At 39.6% G+C, this 15,326-nt stretch overlaps 1 protein-coding gene and 1 pseudogene across 1 annotated transcript in view; both read right to left on the reverse strand.

The window, feature by feature from the left end:
• Nucleotides 1-15,326, reverse strand: part of ago3a (argonaute RISC catalytic component 3a) — a 479,754-nt gene that overhangs the window by 184,543 nt on the left and 279,885 nt on the right. The window lies entirely within an intron of this gene.
• On the reverse strand, nt 863-1,652 carry LOC140374084 (uncharacterized; annotated as a pseudogene).

Raw genomic sequence — 15,326 nt, forward strand, 5'->3', positions numbered from 1 at the left:
ATTCTAATTAAGTTTGTTATAAAATAACAGTAAAACTATCACACAATCTGTAAAGCTTCTGCCCAGTGTGGACTCTCGTGTGTCACTAGGACACTTTAGAAATACACACATAGTTTGTGGACTTCAGCATCTAAAACGTGAATTCAAAACTGTTAAACATGACGATGTTGCTATATTACAATTACATTCTATATTTTAACTATATTAATTTGAGGTTATGTTATCTGTTCAATTTAAATCAAACAAATCAAATTTCATTAGGATCTTTTATGTGTCAAACTGGCTCAGAAAATGTTAAATTCAATTGTTTATGGTAATATTTTGCAAAGGCATGAAACACAACAAAAGGCCATAGAACAATTACAACATATCCTAAAACACACATTTTTAAAGAAAACTGTTACTTCTGACAGAAAAACATGGAATTATGTGCCATTTTGTTTATTTTGGAAAGGTATAGTAATTACAGAGTAAATGTATAAAAGGACAAAACATCTACATTTTAAGAGTTAAAAGAAAAACAATTCTGATTTACCTCAATGTTAAACACTGAACAGTTTAGAATATTGTGATGTCATGTGAAGACAACCAAACTCATACATGATGGATACAAATAACATAACTAATATGTTTTAGAAGCGAACAACATAACCTGTGTAAAATATAGAAAATAGAACTAACTGACTACCTTTTCTAAACATTTGTAAATACAATAAAATAAAAACATAACTCTAACATTAACACACGCCCAGTTTGTTGAATTACACTGATCTTTTCTTCTTAGTCTGGACTCTCTGAAGCCTGATCTCCAGCTTTTTGAGTCTGACTTTGGGTTCACTTGATCCAGACTCAGCTTTTCTCTTTATTGTGGTAAAGTCTAATATGTCTCCGATGACTGGACCCAGATGTACAAGCCTTCCCACACACTTCACAGACATATCTCTCTCCGGTGTGGATCCGACGGTGCACTGTGAGGGCTGAGTCATGTCTATAAGTTTTACTGCAGTATTCACATTTGAATGGCTGTTCTCCAGTGTGGATTCTCATGTGTGATACTAAGCTGCTTGAATGTGAAAATTTCTTCTCACACTGGTCACATCTGTATGGCTTTTTTCCTGTGTTGATTCGGTAGCGGATGGAGAGGGACACAGATGATTTAAATTCCTTCTCACACTGGTCACCACTTGTAGTGCCTTTTTCCCGTGTGGATTCTCATGTGACATCTGAGTTGGTCTGATGTAGCGAAAGCATTCCCACACTGATCACATTCAAATGGTTTCTCTCCAGTGTGGATTCTCATGTGTGATACTAAGCTGCTTGATTGTGAAAATTTCTTCTCACAAACATCACATTCAAATGGTTTCTCTCCAGTGTGGATTCTCATGTGTGATACTAAGGAGCTTAATTGTGAAAATTTCTTCTCACAAACATCACAGCTGAATGGCTTTTCTCCGGTGTGGACCCTGATGTGCGTGTTTAAGTTGCCTGACATAGAAAACTCCTTCTCACACTGGTCACACTTGTAGGGCTTTTCTCCAGTGTGTGTTCTGTAGTGTGTTTTGAGTCTGGAAGCACTGGGCCATGTCTTTCCACACTGGTCACAGGTGAACCCCATTCTGTTGATGGACTTTGTAGATCTGCTATGAACAGAAAAAAAGAGCTGTGAAGTAATACTATTAAATGATAAACTGAGGAGTTTTAAGTGGCTGTGAACTCCCTTGAACAAATAAAAGTCTATTTCAAACGTTTTGAGATAAAAGGATTATATTGATTGTACAGTATTAATTGTAAGTTGGCATTTTTGGACGTAAGATAGATATTTTTACAGATTTGGGTCCAGAAGTTGGCATCAGGAGTAATTGAAAGATAATTTTCCCATTTTATTGTTGGTGTCTTATGGTCTGAGATGGCTTATGGTCTGAGATGGCTTATGGTGTGAGATGGCTTATGGTCTGAGATGGCTTTAAAATGATTTTGTATATTTTGGAGAGAGGTTTCTTTGGAGAAGAGATATTAATCAAGTCTGATATTGCAGGCGGGAGTTATACATTTGTTGGTCTGGCGTTTTTTTCCATAACTGATGATTTGATTTGTAGGTATTTAAAGAATGATTGCTCCTGATGCCAAACTGTGGAAATGTTGTTAATATGTTATTTTTTTTTAATATGTTCAATTTGTGTGATACCCTTTTTCTGCCCATGTGGGGAAGTTGAGTGTTTTTTTATTGTCAGGGTTGTTCTGATGTGGGTGAAGTTTGATGGGGCAAGTGTGGAATTTTTTACTTGGGGACATTTCCACCAGGCTGTCAGAGTAGAGGTTATGGTTAATGCATGTGTGACGCTTTATTTTATTTATTTATTAAAACAACAACAACAACAACAAATAATTAACATGAAAGCCGCGGAGCGGCGATGATGGCTCTCGCCACCCGCGCGACCGCCTTTCCGTGCGACCGCCCCACTTGTCCAGAGGACGTACACCAATTTGAGGCCAGTGGGTGTAACGCCCTAGGAGGAGTTTGTTAAAGTTTGACGTGAACCAAATTGCTGACTGACTATGGCGGCCATAGGGTTAGTCTGGGGGCGTGGTCACAATGATATTTTTGTTTAACATCAGAAATAAACATATGACTTTTAACAAGTTCTTTAGGCTATCATCTGTCACTGTAAGGCCATGTCAAAATAAAACTCCTTCTGTATATGTAAAACACAGAGGCCTTACGGGAGATCGTCACGTTATCCCGGCGGACATTCTAAGATTTTTATAAGAGATCTTCTACTGAGAGTGTTTTTCAAACTTCCTATAAGTGATCTGTTCTTTTCTTCTGTATCTACCTCTGTATCTACCTGCGTTGCATCAATGAAATTTCCCCATGTGGGACAATAAAGAATTATCTTATCTTATCTTATCTTATTTTGAAAGTGCCACAGGCGATCCAGGCACCTTCTGCACTGACCTGAGCAGGGAGAAAGGGAGAGAGAGAGCCTCCACCCCCTCCTCCCTGTACCTCCATCACCTAGCAACAGAGACCCGCCGCAAATGCTAACGCTAAAGCTAACTCTAATGCTAAGACTGCGGCACCAGAGGAAATGTCCCATCAAAATAAAAGCGGAAGAGGAAGTGAAGGCATTCATTGCGCCTCTGCTGGCCAATTGTGAAAATACACAATACAGTATCTGCGATGTACTTTTTTCATGACGTCTCGAGGAGAATATAAACCATGAGTTTCAAACAAATCAGACAATGTTGAGTTTTTCTCACAATGGGTAGGGGGCGCTATAGAGTAAATTTGTTACATGGGTATTAATTATTTCCAATCAGACCATAAAAACACATTAGTGAGTGAAATATGAGCTCCGCAGATCAATTCCAATAGGCGTGACTTGTCCTTGAAAACACAGAAAATTAAGCCTTTTTTGAGGGCGTGTTACGCAGAGACCGTAAAGAATATCAACATGATTTTGAATATTTATTAAATTTCAATGTCTTTAGATGCAAAAGGTGTTGTTTTGAGCTCGATCGGACAAAAAACCTAGGACAAGTAAGATTTTGAAAAAAAAGTCAAACGTGGCGGTGCCACTTTGATTCAACATGGCTGACTTCCTGTTTATCATAGAGCGATGCTGCCAGGTGTGTTTTACTCGTCAAAGGTCAGAGGTCAAAGGTAGCTCTATCACTGTCCCAAGTTTCATGTGCCTAGGCCAAAGATTAAGCGTTTAATGTTTTTTCTTTTTTGAACTAATTGGCACTGTTGCGACGGGCGTTCTCACAACCTCCATTTTATTCGAGCTCGGGCCGAGCCGATCGTGATAAGAATCAGGACACGGACCATTATTGAAAAGACAATTGTAAATGTGAGAAAGCGACATAAAAACAAAACCAAGCATTGCGTAGCCAAATAACCACACAATTGTCACAGGACGGAAACATTAGCTTTGGTTATTTGATTTCGGATTAGAAAACAAAAATCATATCCATGTACGAGAAAAAAAGCATGTCTCACCTTTCTGTCTCCCAAATTATGTCCAGATCTCAGTTGCTGTTGTTCTTGTTGTTGTTGTTTTATGGCGGTTGGCATCCGAGTGTTGCATTACCGCCAGACTTTATTCCTTAGACTGTTGTTGCTGTTGTTATTGTTTTATGGCAGTCGACAGCCGATCTCAGTTGCAACTGGTTCACTCCAAAAAAAGGAAATGTTTAGTCCTTAAAATTTCTTCTTCTTCTTCTTCTTTCGTGTTACAAAGCCCATGAGATGTCTTTCTTGTTGTATCCTATAGAAGTTCTTTTTCCCCTCAGACTTTGTCGTAGTCCTTAAAAGTTCTTATTCCATTGCTTTGGTGTTCGTAGCGTCTGCATTCTTGGTAAAAGTATTACATGTGTGTAGTAAAGACTTTATGGTTTAGACTTTATTGTTTGGGCTTTATTCTTTAGACTTTATTCTTTAGGCTTTATTCTTTAGACGATCAACTGTCACTGTTGTTGGTTCTAATTACTGAGAATAACGAGACAAGATTATGGTCGTTAAAAGAAAAGTATTTATTCCCTACGATTACAAAACTAACAGATTAAAAATGCATGTCCTGTCCCTCACAAATTCCCATCAGACGTCTGCTCCTCATCTGGGGGCCTCTCACACACAGGACAAATTCATAATTCTAATTCTAATAATTCTAATTAACACTATTCATAAGAAGGTGGATCTTCTCATGCACTTTTTTCATGGCGTCTCGAGTAGAATATAATCCATGAGTTTCAATCAAATCAGATGTTGAGTTTTTCACATGCAGTTTCACCTGTCACACAGCCTTTATAAACGCCTCAATACCCATGCTCAATACTCACTGTTGACCACAGACAGGAAGGACTCTGAGCGCTGTGATTGGTCGACCACAGAGCTGGACTGTGATTGGTCGCGCTGGGTGCAGTGATGAAGACACAGCACACCTGTTATTTCCTGTACACTTGTGAAGTTATCACTTTGTGTTTACTTTTTTTTCTTCAGAGATATACATTTGAAACTTCTTGTGCAGTGTTTTGAGACACTGTAGAACTTTTTTTTTTTTAAATTACAGTGGGGACATTATTGAGGGGTCTGAAATGTTCATCGTAGGTGCATTTTCACTGTGAGAGAATCTAAAAACAATTCAGTAAATTACATTGTCCATCCATTCATCCATCCAGTCCCTGCTCAGCAGTCTGAGCAGGGACTCCCAGCTGGTCCAGTGTTCCACGACCGGGACGAAAACCGCTCTGCTCCTCCTGAATCCGAGGTTCGACTATCGGTCGGATTCTCTAGGTCGGAGTGTGATCCCTCTGTAGTTGGAACACACCCTCCGGTCCCCCTTCTTGAACAGAGGGACCACCACCCCGGTCTGCCAGTCCAGAGGCACGGTCCCCGACCGCCACGCGATGTTGCAGAGACGTGTCAACCAAGACAGTCCTACAACATCCAGAGACTTTAGGTACTCAGGGCGGATCTCATCCACCCCCGGAGCCCTGCCACCGAGGAGTTTGCAAACAACCTCAGTGACTTCAGCTTGGGTGATGGATGAGCCAGCCTCTGAGTCCCCGGTCTCTACTTCCTCTTCGGAAGACGTGACTGAGGGATTAAGGAGATCCTCAAAGTATTCCTTCCACCGTCCGACGACATCCCCAGTCGAGGTCAGCAGGTCTCCACCCGCACCATAAACGGTGTTGGTGAGGCACTGCTTCCCCCTCCTGAGGCGCCGGACGGTTTGCCAGAATTTCTTTGGGGCCGACCGATAGTCCTCCTCCATGGCCTCCCCGAACTCCTCCCAGGCCCGGGTTTTTGCCTCTGCGACAGCACGAGCTGCGGCTCGCTTGGCCTGCCGATACCTGTCGATGACCTCCGGAGACCTACAAGCCAGAGTGGCCTGATAGGCCTCCTTCTTCAGTCTGATGGTATCCATTACTTCCGGTGTCCACCACCGGGTTCGGGGGTTGCCGCCACGACAGGCACCGGAGACCTTGCGACCACAGCTCCGAGCAGCCGCATCAACTAAGGAGGCGGAGAACATGGTCCACTCGGACTCAATGTCCACAGCCTCCCCTGGGACATGGAAGAAGCTCTCCCGGAGGTGCGAGTTGAATACCCTACTGACAGAGGGCTCCGCAAGACGTTCCCAACAGTTTGGGTCTGCCAAGTCTGTCCGGCTTCCTCCTCCGCCAGCGGATCCAACTCACCACCAGGTGGTGATCGGTTGACAACTCTGCCCCTCTCTTCACCCGAGTGTCCAAGACAATCGGCCGGAGGTCTGATGACACGACAACAAAGTCGATCATTGACCTCCGGCCTAGGGTGTACTGGTGCCACGTGCACTGATGGACACCCTTGTGCTTGAACATGGTGTTTGTTATGGACAATCCGTGGCTAGCACAGAAGTCCAATAACTGAACACCTTGGGTTCAGATCGGGGAAGCCGTTCTTCCCATCACCCCTCGGCCAGGTGTCACTGTCATTGCCCACGTGGGCGTTGAAGTCCCCCAGTAGAACAACGGAGTCCCCGGTCGGTCCACTGTCCAGTACCCCTCCCAAGGACTCCAAGAAGGCCGGGTACTCTGCACTGCTGTTCGGCCCGTAGGCCGCCACAACAGTGAGAGACCTGTCCCCCACCCGAAGGCGAAGGGACGCAACGCTCTCGTTCACTGGGGTAAACTCCAACACGTGGCGGCTGAGCTGAGGGGCTATAAGCAAGCCCACACCAGCCCGCCGCCTCTCCCCGCGGGCAACACCCGCGGGCGTCCAGAGGGCTGGACGCAAAGTAATTAATTAAAAATCATAAATTACATTGTATGATTTTTGATTAATTAATTTGTATATGTTATTGCTGCAAATAAGTGTTTGAACACCTGAGAAAATCTGAATTAATATTTGGTGCAGAAGTCTTTGTTTACAGTTACAGAGATCAAACGTTTCCTGTAGTTCTTGACCATGTTTGCACACTCTGATCCGTGTGGAGGAGTTTGGCCACTCCTCCACACAGATCTTCTCTAGATTTGACAAGTTTCAGGGATGTTACTGAGCAACACTCCAAAGATTTTCTATTGGATTCAGGTCTGGAGAATGACGAGGCCGCTCCAGAACCTTGATATGCTTCTTACAGAGCCACTCGTGGTTCTTCTGGCAGTGTGCTTTAGGTCATTGTCATGTTGGAAGACTCGACCATCTTCAACGCTCTGACTGCTACGGGCCACACACAAAAAAGATCATATATTTGTCATTTGGGTAAAGTGGGACACTCATATTCAGATAAAGTGGGACACTTATGTTTTTTGACCTAGACACTAATTAATGGATGTTACTTAGATGAGAGAATGTCAGGAAAGTCCTTACATAGTCAGAGTAAGACACAAAAAAGGAATAAAACACTTGGACAGGCGGAACAGGTCTCTAGAACATAAAAGACAGCGATACGTAAAATGGCAGGATCAACATCTGTAATTGCTTGAGGTTTCCCCCAGGGGTCGGCATTGGGCCCCTAACTTGTCAACGTGTACATCAATCAACTATTGGTTCATCATAGGTTTTAAATACATACTATTTGCTGAATATACAAATATATTTTATTCCACCAATGATATCAGCGTCTTTGGGTCACTGAAAAGCGCTATATAAATAAAAGTTATTATTATATGATATGATTATGATGATCTTACGAATGTTGTGACCAATGAATTGGCCAAATAGGACAAAAACAAATGATCTGTAAATCTTAAAAGTAAAATGTATGTTTTTTGGTAACTGTAAGAATGAAGCAGAATAGAAAATGTACATAAATAACATGGAAATTGAAAACGCAACAGAGATCTAATTTCTTTAAGTATAATTGTATATGATAAACTAAGCTATATATTAAACATACACAAAACAAAATAACTACAATAATTTTCATAATAAACAAATCCAAAACATTTGTAGATGTTTAATTCACGCCGCATGCTTTGTTGTCCTCTGGTACATATTGTCTTGACGTATGGGGCAATGACTTCAAAACAGCATTAAATTCACGCTCAGCGCTTCAAAAAAGAGCAATAAAACATAAGGTTGGATATTTGGAGCACTATTCTTACATTCCAATTGACACAAACTGAATGAGCTTGTTCAGTATTCTACAGCTCAACTGATGCACAAACAATAATACTCTTCCTGGCAATATACAAAAAAATATTTAAACTTAGAGAGGGGAGTCTCGGCTTGATCCTTGATCAATTGCTCCAAATAAAGGTCCACAATGTAATATAAACACTAGGATTATTTCAGCCCAGAAACATGTGAACAGCTCTTTGTCATGAGACACTGGGCTCTATGAGAATATTGTGTTTATGGTGAAAACACATTTCACTCACTCAGTGTTGATACAGCTTCTTGGACAAGTGAAAATAAACTTTAAAAACTTAAAAGGAACTTCACAGAAGATGCCTTATTCAAAAGAGTTTTGCCGTACCAAGTCTAATGGGTCACAGTAACATGTATTTTATGCACCAAAACATGTCTAAATGCATGTGTTTACATGCATTTCAGGCAGTCAATGCGAAATCCCATTGTTTTCTTGTTTTCTCTCAAGAATGTAGTTTATTACTTAAACCAGTAATTGAAAATGACAACACAATCTAAAACAAATGGATAAAAAAAAAAAAAAATGTTGTTGGATGAACTGGTTTAGAGTAAGTCTTCACAATTCACAAAAGTTCAAAATGAGATGATTCAGGAGTTTTTTTTTCATAAGATACCTGTAATGAAAGCATGCAACCTGCAACTGTCCCGTGTCTTCTCCCTTCATACGTGCTCCAGACGTCGAGACCAGTGTGACACCCACACATACATGAGGATAAAGTTAGAATCCATACGTGACCCTTATTACATTCTGCAGGCACAATGGACATTCTAGGGGGCAGCATGTGTCTCTGGGCAAACAATGATAAAAATATGACATTTTCTAACAGGGACAGCAAATCCCTCTTGTTAGGATCATTAGTGATGTGACATTTTCAAGGCCTACAGCACCGGGAAGATGAAAGAAAACTAAGTAGAGTAGAGATGAGGTAGCCTGGTAAATGCTTGTGTCAGCCAATCCACAAATCACCACTTACAGTCCAAATTGTGATTAAACGATCAAAATATTTTTCAGTGTTGGAGGCAGACATGCAGTCACCCCTCGTCATGGTTTGCAGAGATTATGTCAGGTGGAGTCACGTCACCGTTTGTTTTCCCCGGACTCGGACAGATCTCGGGCTGGGCTGTCATCACAAATCCACCAGGCGACAGTCCCGGATCAAGCGGCTGCATCATAATGAAGAGCTATCAGAGAAGTTTGATCCAGGAAACCATGGTGACAAGGCCGAGGAGCAAGACCTGGGAGTCAGAGGAGGAGGGATTCTACAGACCCTTTAAATGTTTATAGACAAAAACAATCTGAATTCAAGAATGGAGAAAGTGGAATATAATGCGAGAAACTGAAACAAAATATCATGAAATATGGAAAAATTAAGGTGTTCTGGGGAAATGAAAAACACTTAGAAATTATATCAGACCCAGGTTTCAAAGACATTTAGAACTGTATTTTATTTTTTTTGTTACCAGAAATTGTACTTTTTGTGAAGCTTAAATACAATTTGAGAGTAAAAATAGTACTTTTTTACATCTTATTTAATAGTGTGGTTACGACACATACATTTCAAACACGATATCGATACTAAGGCTGGTTCAATACCAATATTATAGAAAAAATGCTTAATTTAGATGTAATTTAATCCAACCCTAACCCTTCAACACAAGATAATAGTATATTCTTTATTCTGGTCTTATTCTAGTTCTGATAAAGCTCAAGATCATTTTAAATTATGTTCAGGAAAGGTCACATTTTGTTCTATTTGTGATTTCCTACAGTATTGATGCTTGGTCAAATGAGTATAGTTTCATTTCTCGTTTTAGTAACTATCACTTGGTATCTTATTGTCAACAATCATATAGTTTATAATAGAAACGCAAAAATCTCATGTTATGAAGACTTAAAACCGTTTTGATGTCGGTTAATTGTTGAAAATCTCTTGAAAATCTTTTGCCACCATTTTGGTCTCTTCTATATTCATCTCAAGTTACAGAAAAATGAAAATAGCCTGTATAAAAAGAAAATTAACACGATAAACCTACTGAATTAAGGGTGACATGGCAATGAAAATGGGTTTGTGGTTCTTATTTTTGCGATTCATTGTGTTCTGTTTTAATGTGGCTCTGTAAGCACAAACACATACTTCCCCCTCACGCTCTCCTCCTATTGGTCAGTCGGGCTCTGAATGAGTGACATGTGGGTTCAACCAATCACAGTGTGTGAACTTTCAGAAGCAGCAGAAGGTTGTGTATTTACTTGTTGTTTGTAACTGTATAAATTGTGATGAATTCCAATCCAGGCTCCAAAATATTCTCGAGTGTAATTTAATATTACTGCTACTACAACTGATGTTTGTCTTATTCTTTTTTACATGTTACTTGGAACCACTGGCTCTGATTTATTTGTACATGCCCTTAAATGATCAGAGACATAACTAACATGCTAATATGACAAAAATATGATCTCCATGTTGCTGTAAGTTGGTGCACATGCTCTCCTTAAAACACTTACACACTTGCTTCAGTGGCATAACACTGCAAATGTCCATCAGTTCAATTCTATGTTTGGTTTTATTGTCCCCTCTCCCAGGCCAGGCTCCCAATGGGGTTTGGACAGACTGTTCTGAGCCACAATACAGGAAGTTAATGCTCCTTTTGTCCTCATTTGTGTGTTATATAATATTGTTTATGTTGGTCTCTGGCGCAATAGGGAAATAACAAACACAAAACTTCAATACTACACTTTGGAGAGAGGATGATTTATTTTTGCTCTTCAACCAAGTCGTTTCAGACACCGCAGGGGGGAAAATATCAAAAATAACCAAGCGTGTCATGGCAAATGAATAGCATCGGCTTTTTCTGTGGGGTTCAATAAAACCACTTTGTTCCAAACCTTCGATGTGCAGTTCATTTCTTCAGGCTGCAAATGTAATTTTGTTGAGTGCAATAGCTTGGCTTGTGAAAGTGAATCCAAATGAAAGTGTACAGTCTGTTTTTCAGCAAATGAGCTGCAAAATTTACCGGCATAATTATTGATTTGGCCAAACCATAAGACAGATGATCCTTTGACGCAACACTCTTCTCTGGAATATAGAGCTATTTGATTTTAAACTACGACTAATTAGATGTTCAATAGCTTTCCAATCTACCAAACATTCAACACAAATGAAGTGCACCATTCTTAATTTTATCACTGGTTTGTAATAATGACGTCAATAAAGCGAATATAAAAGTAATTCTGATTGCTTGTTTCAATAAAAGTTGACAAAAGGTAGTAGTGTATCGTGTTACAGCACAACATTAAACTGCTGATTGTGCAGCCAGTGCACCTCTGGCACTTGGCTCATCCTGAGGCCCTGGCCTGCAAAAAGGTCACTCCTTATTTGTGTCGGTCAGCAGCCTTGACTGTCCTGGACTGTCCTGCTCACTAGATTACACTGTGCCCTTGAAAAACACATTCAGCAAAGTAAACGTTTACTGATGTGTGAAGGCAGAGAGTGTGGGAATTACCATGATGTATTTGTCGACATCATCATAAATAAAAACAAAACATGGAAACCAGTTCATAATATATTCGGTCCTGTAGAATTAGGTTGCCCCTTTGCTGCCCTTTGATTGTTCAGACAATATATTATAGTAGTCAACTCACAGTGACAATACTTTATTCTACTTGACATAAAAAAGTATATAGACTTATAAAGTGTCTTAAGTTGTGGCGTACCATGAAGCGCCACGAGCAAAATATGGAAGAAAATGCTTGATACACCATACTGATTTCAATTCCACAAGATTTAAGATTCTGTTCACTCTGAAACAATTAAAGAAAGACCACATTTTGTCATTTTTAAAAGATCCATGGATTTTTTTCAATATCGAATCAGTATATTTTACTGATTCGTTTTTGGGCACAGTATTACAAATGTAGTAGTAATGAAGGTTAGGCAGTTTGCAGATGTAAAAGGCTGGTTGAAAATATGACACAATGGATTTCTTAGAGTCTACAGTCTTTTTTTTATAAACCCATTATTGGACTTTTTAAGTTGAGCAGCAGTAGATTTAATTTCTGCTTGAGTGACTCTGGCCAAAAACATGGAGATCATAATTAGATTGTCCCTTTTTAAGATTCATGATAGCTCTGCGTAGAAATGTATATAATAATAACAAGATCTGGGACCTAATGCGGCCTAAATACTTATTATTATATACTTTGTCTTACATGTTGAGCTGACTTCTCCATCACATTGTGTGATTTTATGTTTTGTATTTTTATATTTTTTTTCCAGTAGCTTTCTATATTTTAAGCAATCCCTTATTGATTATTTTTGTCAGTATCAATACTTCCTTAAATCAGTATAGTTTTAATTTTAGTTTTAGTATTGATTAATTTACAGATATCAATTTACCAATTTATTTATATACAGTACATTCAAAGTTAGCTTGTTTGTAAGTCTAACCAGAGATTGTTTTAACATTTAATATGTGGGCTGATTTGTATTATGGAGCTTGGTGCTAATTACATTTTAACGTTTTTAATTTTTTCCTGCTTCAAAACACAACCTTTCTTCTCCCAATAACACTGTAGATTAAGCCCAGTATGTCGTGCGTTTTTCTGTTAAAGGCGGAGTACTTAAATAACTGACACAAGATAGATACGTTTAATACCGAACTGTGGAATATGTCAACAAAACCAAAAACATCTCCATGGCACACACTCCACCAGAAAATGTTTTCACGATTTCAAACAGTTGCACACACAAGAACAGTGAGATTTCAAATGAAACCCTCAGATTTGAAATGCATCAGAAACTGTGTGACGGGCGTGAACGGAATTTACAATGTTTAGTCAGAAAGTGTGAGGCAACAGGTTTTGACCGCTCCTACAGAGGAACAAGGTGCAACACTCTGCTGCTTATCTTCAGACAATTTATGGTCCAAGTTTAACCTTTTATTGTTTCTTATTCTCAAGTTTACAATCCCGCCTGTTTATTGGATGGCTCATAGGGTTCAAAAATAGAACACTGACCAAGATTATATGCATTTATAAATTGAAGCATATTCTTTACGTCTATACTTTTGACTATCTTTTAGTAATGTGAATTTGGGAAGGCATTGCCGGTACCTACGTTTCACAGTTACCACTTATAAAGGCGCTGCAGACGGCTTATGTTGGCATTCAAATAGCAAATGTGAGACTTGACAACAGTGATGATAAATGCTGCTGTAGGCTATAATTGTATCTTGCATAAATATTAGGTGTTTGGAGAGTTTGACCTTCTCGTGATATTGGAGTGTCACATTGCTCGGACAGCCCAAGCAGTATTTAAAGGAGAGTAAGCGCGTTAAGTATTTATGCAGCCTACTTTGACAAGTGACGCAATCAAGGGACTACCAACTGTTTAGATGTCAATGCTCTTAGTGTTCTGAAGAGATAAACGGCCTATTGTTTTTAAATCACTCAAATAATCATAAGATAAGATAAGAGATGAGATATTCCTTTATTGTCCCACATGGGGAAATTTCATTGGTGCAACGCAGGAAGATACAGAGGTAGATACAGAAGAACAGATCACTTATAGGAAGTCTGAAAAACACTTTCAGTAGAAGATCTCCTATAAATAAAAACTCTCATAGACAAATAAATAAATAAATAAATACATAAATACCATTGCATGTGATCACGACAGTAATTGCATATGAATATGTGTCACAACGGCACATGGATTGCGCATGAATTTCACAGTAATTGCACAATCATCGGCCTGATAATAGTTAGAGGATGTTATAACATTCCCTAACATGTATGCGTCGCAATAAATTGTTCAGATTAAGCTTTTACTAATAAAAACTTATAGAGAATCACTTATATTAATAACTGACAGAAATGTTATCGCAAGTAGGGTGAATGTGTGTAGGTAAAGAAAGTTACTTAGTCTTACAGTATGTTCCATAATGTAATAATAATGTAACAATATTATCGTTGGGAAGACAAAACGTATTAGATCAACAACATAATTTGAAGTTCAGATTGATTTATGGGTCGAAATGGATTAAGGTTACCTCGGATACATCCAAGTCTAAAGAATGAAGTCTGGCGGTAATGTAACACTTGGATACCAGCCGCCGTAAACACCAAATAATAATAATAATAACTTTATTCTCTAGACTTCATTCTTCAGTTCAAAGCCCACGAGTTCAAAGCACACGAGTTCCAAGTCCACGAATTCCAAGTACATGAGATCCTCTTTAGTCTTTTTCTTCTTTGGTGTTTTATGGCGGTTGGTATCCAAGTGTTACGTTACCGCCACCTACTGTAGTGGTAGGTATTACACTTTAGATTTATTCTTTATACTTTATTCTTCAGACTTGACTCTTTAGACTTCACTGTTTAGACTTCATTCTTTAGACTTTCTTAGACATCCGGTCCGGGAACAGTCAGGGAGGGAATGAAGCAACCTGTGTGTGTACTTGTAAGATTCAACAGGGCTCCTGACCCGTCGGTAATGGCTAACCAGTATCCGAACATCTGAAATGTCACGTTATTAATACATATTTAGCTAGCGTCAACATGCAAGCTTACATTTTAATATGCCACCCATTCATTTGCCATCAACTATGTAATACATTGACAATATAAGCATATTCTAAAAGAATGTGTGTGCATTCGATTCCTTTCCCATTTGATTCCACAGGCTTTGAAGACAATGAAACAAAAACGCAGCAGTACGAGTCAGCTCTACGCAGAAAGCAGCCTATGGGTGACGGTCGTGGACCTGCGGTAGTAAAAGTGATCTACAGTAACGGGAAGTAACGTGAGTGTTTTCTCCTTAAAACGCTGTATTTACAGCAGTGAAGCACCTATTCTGTTCTGTCTCAGAGGCTGTGCGGGGCCTGGATACTTTTTTTAACCTCCCTAGGGGGGCGCACCAGAAAAAGTTTGAGAAGCTCTACCCTAAATGTAACGTTTAAGTCAAAGAGCTCAAATTATTAGTATAAATTGAGAAATCAGTCGTCTCCAGACAGCAGGTGACGTCAAGTATTTATGTGCCTTTCTGTGTGGAGTTTGCATGTTCTCCTCATGTCAGCGTAGCTTACCTCTGGGTGCTCTGGTTTACCCTGCCACTAAAAACATGTAGGCAACAACAGGCTCCTACCCTGAAAAAGAGATGCTACAGCGAGACTTAATAACATGAGCCTGCCC

This window comes from Eucyclogobius newberryi, unplaced genomic scaffold (assembly GCF_026437365.1).
Source record: "Eucyclogobius newberryi isolate DKJ021-1_F unplaced genomic scaffold, fEucNew1.0.hap1 SCAF_3, whole genome shotgun sequence".
Taxonomy (NCBI): domain Eukaryota; kingdom Metazoa; phylum Chordata; class Actinopteri; order Gobiiformes; family Gobiidae; genus Eucyclogobius; species Eucyclogobius newberryi.